The sequence below is a fragment of the Bubalus bubalis genome, chromosome 2 (assembly GCF_019923935.1).
Source record: "Bubalus bubalis isolate 160015118507 breed Murrah chromosome 2, NDDB_SH_1, whole genome shotgun sequence".
Classification (NCBI taxonomy): Eukaryota; Metazoa; Chordata; class Mammalia; order Artiodactyla; family Bovidae; genus Bubalus; species Bubalus bubalis.
The window spans coordinates 7,502,599-7,516,825 of record NC_059158.1 but is presented as its reverse complement, the minus strand read 5'-3'; the positions used below and the strand labels follow the sequence as shown (position 1 = coordinate 7,516,825).

General features: G+C 45.0%; 1 long non-coding RNA gene across 2 annotated transcripts in view; it reads left to right on the top strand.

Moving 5' to 3' along the window:
• Nucleotides 1–14,227, top strand: part of LOC112579339 — a 57,641-nt gene that overhangs the window by 38,145 nt on the left and 5,269 nt on the right. For both annotated transcript variants that reach the window (XR_003103787.3, XR_006543945.2), the window contains exon 2: nt 4,469–4,595. This is a non-coding gene — a long non-coding RNA (uncharacterized LOC112579339). The remainder of the gene's footprint in view (nt 1–4,468; nt 4,596–14,227) is intronic.

The window sequence follows — 14,227 nt, the reverse complement described above, 5'->3', positions numbered from 1 at the left end:
TAGAAATATAAAGAATGTTTCAGTCAGACAATGTGCATTTTATCAGAGATTTGAGCTTACACCTCAAGACTGGAAACTGATTGTTCCTGTCATCAGACAATTAATTGTATAGGGAATAATTCAAAAGGCAGGATCATGTCAGTACCGAGGGCCTCTGGATTTTAATGCAGTCTGTATACTGAGAATCTACTTTAACTCTGATGTCAAATTCTAAGTTTCCAAAAACATAAAGAAGGAAACACTCTTACTCTATGCCTATCTGCATAGAGTCCCTGAAATTTGTCTAGGATGGACACAGTAGAAGGACTTCCCTGGTGGCTTAGTGGTAAAGAACTTGCCTGTCAATGCAGGAGACACAGGTTCGATTCCTGAATCAGGAAGATGCCCTGGAGAAGGAAATGGCATCCCACTCCCGTAGTCTTGCCTGGAAAATCCCATGGACAGAGGAGCCTGGAGGGCTACAGTCTGTGGGGTGAAAAAAGAGTCTGGCATGACTTAGCAACTAAACAACAATAACAATACACATTAGAGTTTCTGTAAGCAAAATAAACAGGACATGCTGTGTATATATGTATATATATACATATATATATATATATATATATATATATATACACACACACACATGCTGTGCTTTCTAAAAGAAGTAAATTTGTCTTTCCTTTCAGTGATATATATGACCAAGATTGTTGAAAACTTCTATAGATACAACCTCAGAAATATAAATGACTTTAAAACTCACTAGTTTCAATCCATGGGACCATCAGGCTGACTTTAAATCTTTTAATGATTTAGACGATGTTTCTAGTATCTGATAACCAGTCACTTTGAATCATGAGTATTTGGTACTATAATCACCACGGAATGTGTGGCCAGGCCTCAGGAAGCCCTGTGTCCTTCATTTACCTCTGAGATTAAGAGCATCCATAAGACAGCCATTGTGTTTGCTCCAGGACCATGCAGCCCTTAATTCCCATTGGCACCATCTGGACTAATTCCACTTTAAGACCAAGTAGGTGAAGTCTTCTAATCACTGACCAGCCTCTTATCACAAAGTCAGATCTCTGTAACTACCAGTGACTTTAATCCTACCCTTGCAATGCCATATAAAGTGTTGGTTCTAACTTTTTCATTAGAAAAAGAGCAGAGGGCTGAAATGTTGGCAGTCTGCTGAGTCATAAGGTTGAGCTCATGGGTTAAAAACGGGGACAACTGAAATACTACGTGAATGGTGGTATAAACAATTAAATTGCTATTAATGTCTTTAGGTTACAAAAGTAGGGCATACCCCAAAAGAAAAACAAGAAGGAAGGGAGCTAATGTGAAGGTAATCATAAAGATGGAAGCAGAAAAAAGGCATCTCAGCTGAGGATTGTCTCCAAGAGACGGCACTGGGAGACGGCTTTTTTATTTTATTATGTAATAAAAAGGAAAAAAGGAGATTTTTTTTTTTAATAAGGATCAGGCCAAAGGAATTTTTAGCATGTGTTATGAACTCATTCACAGAGACATCAACATATTTTAGGACAAAACTGTCTAAAAATAACTTGCTCCATCTGCCTGGGACATTTTTCAGTCTTTTGCCAAGAATCCAATTAATGCATATTTTTCCAGGCAATTTTCTGTGGCTTTTATATCTCATACTCTTCTGTAAAGAAGATTCATATGCCCAAGTGGGTGTGAGCCCTGTTACATTGTGAGTCACTAAGATGCTAAGGCTCATTATGGGATTACTTGTTTCCCTCTGGCCCAGGACACTTAGAAAGATCAATTAACTCAGTTAAGCTACTCTTCAAGCTCCCTTCCTCTCTGTCCCCAAGTTCCACCATATTTCACTTATGCAGAGAGCTGGCGCTCAGACTGCGTCTGTGAAGCAGGTGGTGAGTGAACGAGTTAAGGAAAGACTAGAAAATAGTGGGAAAGTGGAGAGTTCCAGCCAGGGACTCTTAGCCTTGCTCAGAGGTTATACAAGTAAGTATGTGGAAATATTTAAATCTAAGGGGTGAAGCTGGCCCGTCTTCCTTAGGCATTAATGAATAATAACACACATTAATGGTAGTCATGTCAGAGACTTCTCTGGTGGTCCAGTGGCTGAGACTCCATGTTCCCAAAGCAGGGGCCCCAGGTTTGATCCCTGGTCAGGGAACTAGGGATCCCACCTGCTGCCTCTAAGAGTTCTCACACCCCAGCTAAAGATCCCGCGTGCTGCAACTAAGACCCGACACAGCCAAATAAATAAAACAAATACGTAAATAAAACATAAAATAAATGACAAGACAGTACTCATCAACAGTACTCACCTTGCACTTCTTCACATTATTTATCACAAGTCTAATACTTAGGGTGCAAACTTTTAACTGTAAGACTCAAAAGGCCAAGGGCTGCGTCTGTCTTCTTTGTCATATTAGGAGATATTCGGCACTTAGGAGATAGTCAATCAACATTTATGGAATAAATGATCATCCCACTTTATTACCGTCCTTTATATATATCTGTCTTTTCAGCCAAAACACGAACTCATTGTTTTAGTCACAAGCATTTATTGAGTTCCCACCTTGTGCTAAGGAGTTAAATACTAGGGACAGAGTCATGAAGAAGATAGATGGGGTCCTTGCCTTTGGACATTTATATATATATATAATATTTAACTCTGCATAAACTGTGTTTTTGTTTTTCATATCTCAATTCCTGGCAGATACCAACTATGCAATGCTTGCTACATGAATAAGTGAATTAACTAATGGACACTCTGAACCTGATTATCAGCTGGTCTCTGTTCTTGACACTTTTCCTAATCCTGTGTGTTTGGAATGACCAAAAGGCTAATGGCAGAGGAAAAATAGGCCACGAGCCATGGGATTTCTGGCTGGCAGTGAGCTGGACCCACTAGGCAGAAGTGAGATAGGAAAGTCCAAGATGGGATACTGGCAAAAGGGTGGAAGGATGGTTCTAGATACATGGTATCTGGTAGCCTTGCAGCAAAAGGATGGGAGAAAAATTACAATGTCAGTAGAGGAAGGAAGGAAGGAAGGAAGGAAAAGGACCAATGAGAGATGAGATCTACCCACTTTTCACTGAAGTTTTTTATTTAATGTCTGTCTCCCATTTTGCACTGTGATCACCAAGACAGAACAATGTCTGTCTTGGTGATCAGAGCATCCCTGGTGCCAATCGAGGTAGCCATGCTTTCTTGGTGAATAAATGAAATCTCAGGCAGAGTAGGCTCAGAGTCTCAGAATCACACCTCCTGGAGCTAATGAGGCCAGGACACCTGTTCTATAACTCACATCACCCAGAGAACACACTTCCTGGATTGGTTCTGGAGCACACCTTCTCCAGATAAGCAGGAAACCTTGAGAGGAGGTTCTTAACCTAGATATTCCAACCAGTTACCAGCCTTGCTGCTGCTGCTAAGTTGCTTCAGTCGTGTCCGACTCTGTGCGACCCCATAGATGGCAGCCCACCAGGCTCCCCCGTCCCTGGGATTCTCCAGGCAAGAACACTGGAGTGGGTTGCCATTTCCTTCTCCAGTGCATGAAAGTGAAAAGTGAAAGTGAAGTCACTCAGTTGTGTCCCACTCTTCTCGACCCCCTGGACTGCAGCCTACCAGGCTGCTCCGTCCATGGGATTTTCCAGGCAGGAGTACTGGAGTGGGTTGCCATTGCCTTCTCTGAGTTACCAGCCCAAGATATCCCAAAACCATAAAAAACAAACAACACAGGGAGCTCAGCTTGGTGCTCTGTGATGACCTAGAGAGGTGGGATGGAGGCTCAAGAGGAAAGGAATATATGTAGTGCAGGGAGGTGTAGAATACAGGAGGGCTGCGTGCATGCTTGCTCGCTCAGCCATTCAGTCATGTCCATCTCTTTTGCGACACTATGGTCTGCAGCCTGCCAGGCTCCTCTGTCCATGGGATTCTCCAGGCAAGAATATGGAGTGGGTTGCCTGCCCTCCTCCAGGGGATCTTCCCAACCCAGGGATCAAACCCGTGTCTCTTACGTCTCCCGCATTGGCAGGCAGTTTCTTTACCACTAGTGCCACCTGGGAAGCCCCCAAAAAAGGGCTATAGGTACCTTAAGTGAAGAGAGAATGCTTTTAGGGAGAAAAAGGAAGCAAAAATTAAGGGCCTTGAAGACATCAAACATAAATATAGGGGCAAGTTCTACTGAGAGCAGGTGTAATGTTATACCTTTCCTGTCTCAGTAAAAGGTGATATCCCATAACAACTATTAATAAATGTATGATCTCAGGAACCTGACTTTGAATCACAGCACCATTGATTCTGGATAAGTCAGCATCTCGAGGGTTCAGTTATTTTGTCTGGATGTGAGCATATGGATGAGAAGCCTCTCCTAAGGTGTTGAGAGTACTAAATGAAGGAATCCCTGTGAAGCACCTGATACCAAGCACGCATTATGTGCTTGGTAAATATTAGTTGTTACTAATACTCATGTCAATGACTTGGCAGGAGGTGTATTCACCATCTGGGCTCATCTTTGATACCAGAGATTTGGAGAACCAGAGGAAATGAGGAGCCCCCGAGAGAACCTCCCTGAGACATGTCCACGCAGACCTGGGCACCGAGGTGGCACTCCGTAAGTGATGACTTTCCTTCCTTCCACGTTGGTCATCTCCCTGTTTCTGTGAAGTTGAGACTCAAATGCACAATTCTCCCTGCCCTACCCTATAGCTTCCCTGTGCCCATGAAACCTTTTCTGGTTTGCAGATGGCTGAACCCAGCCCATCAATGACACCAAAGGAAAGTGGTCAAAATGTAAATACGAGTTTTCTTTTTAAAGAAATGCATACTTTAAGGTAACCATCCAGATGCCCAGTTCGCATGAGAATCTAATCAAGCACACATCATGCAAAGTTGTAAAGCCAGATTATTTATTTATTTTTCTTCTTCATTGAACATTTCGAGAGCCCTGGGGCTCAGGAAGGCGAGGGGCGGTTGCCTCCTGGCTCTGCACACAGATCCCGGAAGGAAGTGAAGTTGAGCGCCCTTGGGCTGCCTCCTTCCCCTTTCCCTTCCCCATTCTACTCCCCAAGCCTCTACCCCCAGCTCCGAGCACAGAACCGTCCGCAGTTTCCCAGCCAAAATCTTCTCTCAAGAAGGACCTGAAACTCATTTTACATTAAAACACAAATAAGGACCACAACTGAGTAGCCCAGTATGTATCAGCTGAACTACTCACCACTCCCAGATTGCTCACAGACAATGTTCAGACTGAACTGATAATGGTCCTTCCAAAACGTGATTCTCTTCCAGTGTTCTCAACCTCAGGAAATAAGAGAGATTGTCCTATGCTGGTTCATGAACTACTCAAAGACTTGATTATTCTGCTTTGGAGACTGGGGCTGTGCAGAGGAGCCCCTGAACTGGGGAGGACAGGAGGACTGGCTGGAGGTGGGCAGAGAGAGAATGGCTTTAATCTTCCCATGAGAAAGCCAGGGAATAGTGATCAGTATGTAGCTGGATTTATGAGTTTGGAGTTCATGGCAGATGCATGCTAAATTGCTTCAGTCGTGTCCAAGGCGACCCAATGGACTGTAGCCCGCCAGGCTCCTTTGTCCATGGGGATTCTCCAGGCAAGATCACTGGAGTGGGTTGCCATTTCCTTCTCCTTTCAGGAGAGATCCCAGGGCTCAAAAATGGATATAGCAGTCAACATGCGGTAACCAGTGAGGATTCAATTTCCCTAACCCATTCACTCTTCAAGTTGACTATCTCACATCCTGTCCTGTCTCCTTAAACCTCCATCACCTGCTCCCCAGACTTCAGTCTTGGCTGATGACCTTATTTTCCATTTCACAGAAAAAATACAAGGGTCAGCAGAGGTCATGCACCCACTCACACCCCCATACCTGTCACCTGCCCTTCCTTCTTCATGAGAAGCTGTTACCAACTTTGTTAACATTTGTTAAGGGAAGCGCAGAGTGCAGGATGGTGACTGAGGTTCAACAAAAGACCACAGGAAACAGTGAAGCTGGTTCATTACTACGGATCCTGGAGGAAGCACAGGGCATGGCGCCAGGGGCCACAAGGGGAGGTCATGGTGGGGTACGGCCGAGAGAGTGACAGGGCCTTGGGGTTCCCAGGTGAAAGCCAGATTGGTCAACTCAAACCAAAATGAGTGTGGTTTTGGTGAGCACCATGGGGTCTTATCTATGGGGCGTGCAAGGGGAAGGCCCTGGGACACAGGGGAACCTGCTGATCACAGGGTCGCTGGGGAAGTCAGATCAGGAACTCAGATTTTGCTTGTGACTCTGCAGGCTGCTCTTTGGGGCATGGGCTTGTATGTGTCCGTTTAAGGCCCCCGTAGGCTACTTGGCTAAACAACATGAAGGCCGAGGCAGCGATGCCACAGAAAAGTTTAACACACTCTTGACAAAAGCCGCAGAGAAGTTTAACACACTCTTGACAGAAGCCAGCACCCCCAACTACTTCTTCAATCCCATCCCTTCACCTTCTTCAAGACCTTCCTCCAACAAGTCACTCCTCTCCCCTCATGTCATAAAATCTCCCTGTTAGCTTGTCAACTATTGAAGCACATTAGATCTCCTGTCTTAACAACAACCAAAAAAAGTCTCCCTCGTCTCTCTACCCTCTTTGCACTCTCACCCCGTTCTTCTGATTCACAGTCAAGCTCTTGAAGAAGTCATCTGCCCTGAAGCCTCCAACTTCTCTTCCCCTTCCCTCCCACTCATGGCTGAAACTGCTTTGTCAAGGCCACTGTGGGCCCCACATCCCTGACTCCAGCGGGCAGTTCCTGGCCCCTGTTGGACTTCCCTTTCAGCAGATGACCCACTTTACACCACCTTGGGTGCTCCTGGGTGGTCTTTCAGGACACCACGCACTAACAGAGGTCTCTTCCCTTTCAGGTCAGTCCTCCTGAGTCTCCCCTGCTGGGAACCGGCCTCTCCCAGCCTCTCCACTTCACACACCCAACGCTCATGTGTCAGTTCGCTTCCCTTTTTGAGCACATGCCCTTGGTGATCTCACTAGTGTTCAAATGTCACCCTCCATGCTTGTGACACCCAAAGGTCTATCTCCAGACCTCTCCCCGGCCTCCGCCTTCCTATATCCTACTTGCTTCTCAGCGGCTACACTCAGGGTCTAAGAACCTTGTAGAACTTAACCTGGGCTTCTCTCATGGCTCAGTCAGTAGAGAATCCACCAGCAATGCAGGACATGGGTTCAATCTCTGGGTCGGGAAGATCTTCTGGAGAAGAAAATGGCCACCCACTCCAGTATTCTTGCCTGGAAATCCCATGGACAGAGGAGCCTGATGGGCTACCCCCGCTCCACCCCAATGGGATCTCAAAAGAGTCAGATATGACTTAGCAACTAAACCACCACCACCACCAGAACTTAACCTGCCCTAGATCTAACTCTCTGTCCCACCCCACCATGTCCCCCATAGCCTTCCTCATCTTTTAAAATGACCACTTGCCAGAGCCCAAACCTTTGGGCTTAACCCTGGTTCCTTTCATTCACTCCCCACATCCAACAGATGGATGATAGTGGCAATGCTGTAGAAAGATAGAGTAATAGGGAGACAAGATGGAAAGGACCCACTGGATGTATCAAAAGCATTTTGGGGAAAGCTGAGCAATGAAGAATTGATGCTTTTGAACTGTGGTGTTGGAGAAGACTCTTGAGAGTCCCTTGGACTACAAGGAGATCCAGCCAGTCCATCCTAAAGGAGATCAGTCCTGAATATTCATTGGAAAGACTGATGCTGAAGCTGAAACTCCAATACTTTGGCCACCTGATGCAAAGAACTGACTCACTGGAAGAGACCCTAATGCTGGGAAAGATTGAGGGCAGGAGGAGAAGGGGACAACAGAGGATGAGATGGTTGGATGGCATCACTGAGACAATGGACATGGGTTTGGGTGGACTCCGGGAGTTGGTGATGGACAGGGAGGCCTGGCGTGCTGTATGGGGTGACAAAGAGCTGGACACGACTGAGCGACTGAACTGAACTAAACTGAAAGATTCCTAGTAAGTGTGATAATGACACCTCCATCTGGAAGCCTCTGTAAATCCATATCCCAGTGCTTATCAATCAGAATACAAGCTGACTGACTTGCCAGTTACCCAGCCATTTAGATTTGAGCAACCTGAGGACTTTGGGGAAAGAAATGACATTCACTGGGCAATCCCTATGGGCCTGGCAGAGTGCTAGGTATTTTGCAAATGCTAATGTATTTGATCCCAGAGCAACCCAATGAGATAGGTACGATTTCCCATTTTACATCTGCAGAAACTGAGGTTCCAAGAGATTAACCCAAGATCTTGTAATTGCTCAGTAGCAAGGTGGATATTGGAACCTCTGTCTTTTGGACTCCCTACAAAAAATGTGTATGTTGAGGAATGTTTCTCCTGTCCCTCATGTGTCATCTAGAAGTTCCACACTAAGGCTGGCTTTTTGGTTTCTTGTCCAATAGTTAATCCTTTCTTGCTGCTAACAGAACTGAATTTTCTTTGTGTATGGGGCAACCCTGTGCTTCAGCAAAGACTGAGCCCTCTCCTAATCCCCAGAGGCAATATTTGACTAGTCTAAGCAAATGATACCCATCTCATTTGTCATGCTGCCTGATCAGCTGAGGAACAGGCTTGAGATGCAGTTCTGCCCCCCAAGGCTTGAGGGCACATCTGCTGGGGAGTGGGACCCAAAGCAGGGGTCATTTCATTTTGGCTTTATTTATTTATATACTTATTTGCATTTGGATGTGGTTGACAAGGTACTACCTAGAGCTATTGCAGCCACTTTGCAATTATGAGGGAACCAACCACCTGAGAATAAAACTGACATGAAGATATTTCTTGATCTACCCCCCAGACTTCTTGCTTGGGGAGGTAACAAGTATTTATTATTATTCAAGCCAATTTAAGTTCTATCTTTACATTATTTGTAGACAAAGCATTCAATATACACAATATATTGAGTATATATTTACTCACTGGTTTATCCCCAGATCCTAACACAGTGGTAATTGCTCAAAAAAAAAAAAAAAAAAAAAAAAAGTTTTGATTGCCTGTGTGAAGAATGTTGTGTGCTTCAGAGTAAAGATGAATGAATTCAATGAATTATTATGGGGTACAGAAAATCGAGGTGACAACATGCCACTGACCTTCTCTCTAAAAGCACAAGAGGAGAGAAAAAAGAGCAAATCACGTAGAAGTAGCCCTGCTCATGTGTAACATGGTGACATCCCAAGGCCTGTCACCAGGGGAAAATATTTATCCTAAGGCCCCTATCAGATGGCCATTTCCTCAGGTGTGATTCATTGACGTTTGAAATCAGTTTCTGTCCCGGGTTACCAAGGTCCAGACTAAAGGGCAGCCTAGACTGTGTTCTCTGTCAGAAGGTGGCTATGTTTGAGATTTGTGTTGGCATCTCTGAGCTGTGACCACAGCACACATTTTTGTGGAAACTATCCGTTGAGACTTCCACGGCAGCATTCTTCCATGGGGAAAGGGGGTGGTGGAGGCAGGCTTCAGCATGCCCAAGAGAAGTTTTCTCCTTCTGAAACTTGTTTCAACTCATTCTTTCCAAATTAATGAGGTCACTTTCCCCTTTCAGAGCAAATGCAGATGGAGAAACAAAAGGGCGAAAATTTAGAAACTTCAGGGTCCCCTTTCCAAAGCCTTATTTCACAAGGCCCTGTGTGGTTTGTGGGAGCAACTTGAGGTCCCGGTGACTGATAAATATGATATAATTTTAGAACTTTCATAAGTCTGTGTGGCCTCTTTGTTGAAGTCAGCAATTAGGACCTTAAAGAACTGAAAGCAGTTACCCAAATCGTTTTTGAAATGTCCATATTCAGTATTAGTTCTGGGCACTGTTCTCTTCCCCTTGTTCAGCCCTTGCTTACTCGCTTTCATTCAGCGAGATTCATTCCATGTACCCAGCATCCATTCAGTGTACCCAGGGGTCCATAGGGAAGACATTCCAGCCTTGGTTTGGAGAAAAGTCTCTCGGTGACCATTTGTTCCAGCCTTCTTCTGAAAGAAGAGACCCGAGGTGATTCCTTACATACATGCAAATCATCACGTTTGACCCTGTCATCCTGGCTGATGGAAATAGGAGGGGGCGGTTTTGAAGGTGGCCATCCATAAGCTGACCAGCAGCCATAGGGAGCCCTCTATGGGACAGGGCTGTCCAGGGCCCTGTAGTGACCACGGACTCCATCAGAGACTTTCTCTTAGGAAGCAGGAAGGTGACAGAATTACAAGTGACAGAAGGGTTCAAAAACCAAGAGACTCATGGAGAGGAGGCAGTGGGCTAAAGCCATGAATCAGTAGAATTTAAGATTAAGAAGCTGAGCAGGGCATCGGGGGAAGTCAACAGGGCGTGAGAAGTGTCAAGAGAGGCCCAGAAACAGGCAGTGGCCTCCTGCGGTGCTGTGGGCAGCTGTGTCTGGGTGTCCGTGAGATCCTGGCGTCTGTAGGCTGAGGACGAAGTGCCAGTTCCTGGGAGGCTCGTTCCACGTGTATGCAGGCTCTTTGCTGTTCTGCCTTACGTGCCTTTATCACACATCTTCATTCACTGAAAATCTGATTGTGTCAAACTCTTGCCATCTGAAAAAATTTAAGTACTAGGTTTAATATTTACAAACTTTGTGATCTTGGGTAACCTCCTTGAACATTAGATGTTCATTCTCTGTGTGTGAATGGCCCCCAACATGTCCCTGTCCTAATTCTAGGAACCTAAGAAAATGTTCCTTTGTTGTTATTGTTGTTTAGTCACCAAGTCATGTCCAATTCTCTGCAACCATGGACTGTAGCCCACCAGGCTCCTCTGTCCGTGGCATTGCCCAGGCAAGAATATTGGAGTGGGTTGCCATTTCCTCCTCCAAGGGATCTTCCTGACCCAGGGGTCAAACTCATGTCTCCTGCTTTGGCAGGCAGATTCTTTACCACTGAGCCATCCAGGAAGCCCTATATTACTTTACATGGCAAAAGGGATTTTGTGAGTCTGATAAAGTTAAGGACCTTGAATCGGACTCCTGTATTATCCACAAGAGTCTAAGCTAGTCACATGAGTCCTTAAAAACAAATAGGAGAACTTTTCCCAGCTGAAATCAGGGGAGAGGTAACTACAGAACTGTTACAGAGAGTCAACGTTACTGGCTTTGAAGATGGAAGAAGGGGCCAGGAGCCAAGGAATATGGGCAACATCTAGAAGCAGAAAAAGGCAAGGAAACAGGTTGTCCCCTAAACCTTCCAAAAGAATGCAGCCCTGCCAACATGATAGCTAGCCCGGGAGACCTATGTTGAACTTCTAACCTCCAGAACTACAAGATAATAAATGTGTTTTTGTCTTAAGCAATTAATTTTGTGGCAATTTGTTACAACAATAGTAATAAACTAATCCACTCTAATATTGCTCTACATATACATGGGAAAACATTTAAAAGAAATATACATTCCAGTGTAACACTGGTTACGTTGCCTTTTTGAATTATTTACTTCTGTGTTCAAAAAAATGAGTATATGTTCCCTGTGTTATAAAGAAATTATTTTGTATACTTTTAGTAAGATTTAAACATTTGTTGAGGGTGCTTTGTGTACTCCTCATTTAGATAATGTATATATTTTCGTCTTCTTTAGGCCTGGTATAGAGAGTGCATTGTGGCAGAGCTCAAGGTCATGTTGAGAGAGCTCAAAATCTACTGAAGAAATTTAAAAGAAGACTCTGATTTCACAATCCATCAGCCTCACCTAAAGTCTAAAAACTCTCAGGCTCATTTACAACCAACGTCTACAAGGGAGGACTATGAACTGGTATTAGAGTTACCAGGGCTGGTGATAAGTACAGCAAATGAGACAGTGAGACTCCTTGGAAGGTTCTTGTGACCCACTTAAGCAAAGGAACTTGGCTTTGGTGAGTTAAAAATGCAGAACACGCCCGCAATACCAGTTCTCACTTGAGCAAGAATTTCTCGATCCTTATCAGGACCAACCATCTTCAGGGCTTTGAATGGCCCTAAACCTAATTTGGCATTTGGACAGGACAATAGGTGCTTTGCATGACCTGATTAGAAAATAATGCAAAGCTGTTCCCATTAGGTCATTTTGATCCGTGGCTGAGCCAAATTCCCTGGACTTGCCTCCAGCCAAAATACACCCCAGGGGAATGAAGGAAATAGAGCAGATTTCAGGAGTAGACATCTTAGCTCTTTTCATCACGTCTTTATTCATCAGGTATTTGTTGGATGTTGTAACCCTGTCCCCAAATGCCCATGTGAATAAGAATTACCTCCAGATAATTCTTATGCACTCCACTCTCCAGAGAAACTGATTCAGCAATTCCAGGATGGGGCCCAGGGATCTATATTTAACCACCTGGTGGGTGATTTTGATGCAGGACCGCTACAGACCACTTTGCAAAATGTTTGGTTTGGTCTCCAAAATGAATAAGCCACAGTTCCTCACCATCGGGAGCCCGGAAGTCCAAGGAGACAGGCGCACTATGGTGATCCTATGTTATGAGCATAATAATAGTAGTTTTAGGGGCAGTGAATGGGGGAAAGATTCTCTGTCCAGGGGGGCAGCAGTCCTGAAGGACGTTGACGAAAAGAGAAGGAGGAAGAGCATTCTGGGTGGGGGGCAGGCTTTACAAGCCCCAAGTCATGAGGAGATGTGATCTAGAGGGAAGAGCGAGCAGTGAGTGCGACTCTGGGTGCAGATAACAGGAGAGAATCTGAGAAGAGCGTGTGGGTCTTGACTCACCAACCAAATCATTTCATTTTATTTTGTAAGCAACAGGGAGTTGGTGGAGGTATTTTTTCTTGTTTTTTGTTCTTGTTGTTGTTTGTTGTGTTTTGGGTTTTTTGGCTGCACAGGGTTTTCATTGCAGCACATAGGCTTAGTTGCCCCACCACATTCATGGAGAGTCAGGAGGAGAAGGCTTGCCCCAGATCCACATGGGAGTAGAGGAACCCATCCAGAGAGAAGTAGAGTGGAAACGTGTGAGGTCCAGGGGTGAGACATCGGCAGCAATAAGCAGAGGAGGTGTGCTGATCAGTGAAGGAGGTGAACCGAGATGGACAGGGTCCCCCTTCTAGAGGGTCTGAGAGGAGAGAAGCAATGGCCATTGGGAATGCAGCAGAGGCAAGTCATCGTGATGGCTTTTGGCTTCACCCTCTAGGATGCCATGGGCGACGATCGCAGGGACTTATTGCATGCAGAGGGCAGGATGGCAGGAAGGCAGTGAGAAAGAAGGGCTTGGACCATGTGGGAGTGAAGGCACGCAGGGTAGACGACTTTCAGGAAAGCTGAGCATCAAAGGCAGGAGGCTCCATAAGAAGGATAGTATTAGGAAGGCAGTAAGTATTAGGGTCCCTACGAGACTGCGGGCACAAGGCTTTTGCTGATAAGATAGGAAAAGTGGTGGTAAAGATAGAAGAGGGACGAGTTGGATTTCTTCTCAGAATTTCTATTGTCTTAGAGTAAAATAATTATGTGAAAACTACAGGGGGAAACAAACAGACATGCTAGTGTTTTAAACACCAGGAGTAAGTAAAAAATATTTCTAAGTCTTCAGAGTAGGGTTGTCTCGGTATGGGATGGTGACATAGAGGCTGCTCTAGAGTCAGAAGAAGGAAATGTTCAAGGAAAAGGAAAGAAAAAGAACCAGCCATTGTAGAGAAAAAAGTGTCCATAAATGATCTTAACACACAGCAGTCCCTCTCTGGGACTGGGTCATGATCAGGGCGGCAGACCTGCCTCGGGAGTCGCATGATTGGACTTGATTTTTTGGTTAAGTGATTGTGTAGGCAGAAAGGAAAATCCAGAAAAATCACTTTATCAAATGACTGATCAATGTTTGGTATCTGATCTGGGAATCTCTACTCAGGGGCACACCAGTTGGACGTAAACCCAGCTTTCTGTGTACTTAGAAAACAAATGATCCAAAGTCGGATAGACAGAGCAGTCTAATCTCTTCAGGCATTGAAGACAGCAGTGTAATTTTATCCCGTATATTCTCATGAATAAGATGTTGTTTTCAAAGTCCTATTTCATGTGAAACCAGAACAGCAGTTTGTACAGTTCCTTCAGAAACCAAGCTTAATATGACGGTTTCAGTCTTGTGTTCTGTTTGTGCAGAAGAGCACGCTCAAGGGTGAGGTTGCACATGTGCACGTTGCAATCTGAGAGAGGTTACGTCTATTCACACAAACGCCTGGCACACAAATGTCTTGGAAGAAC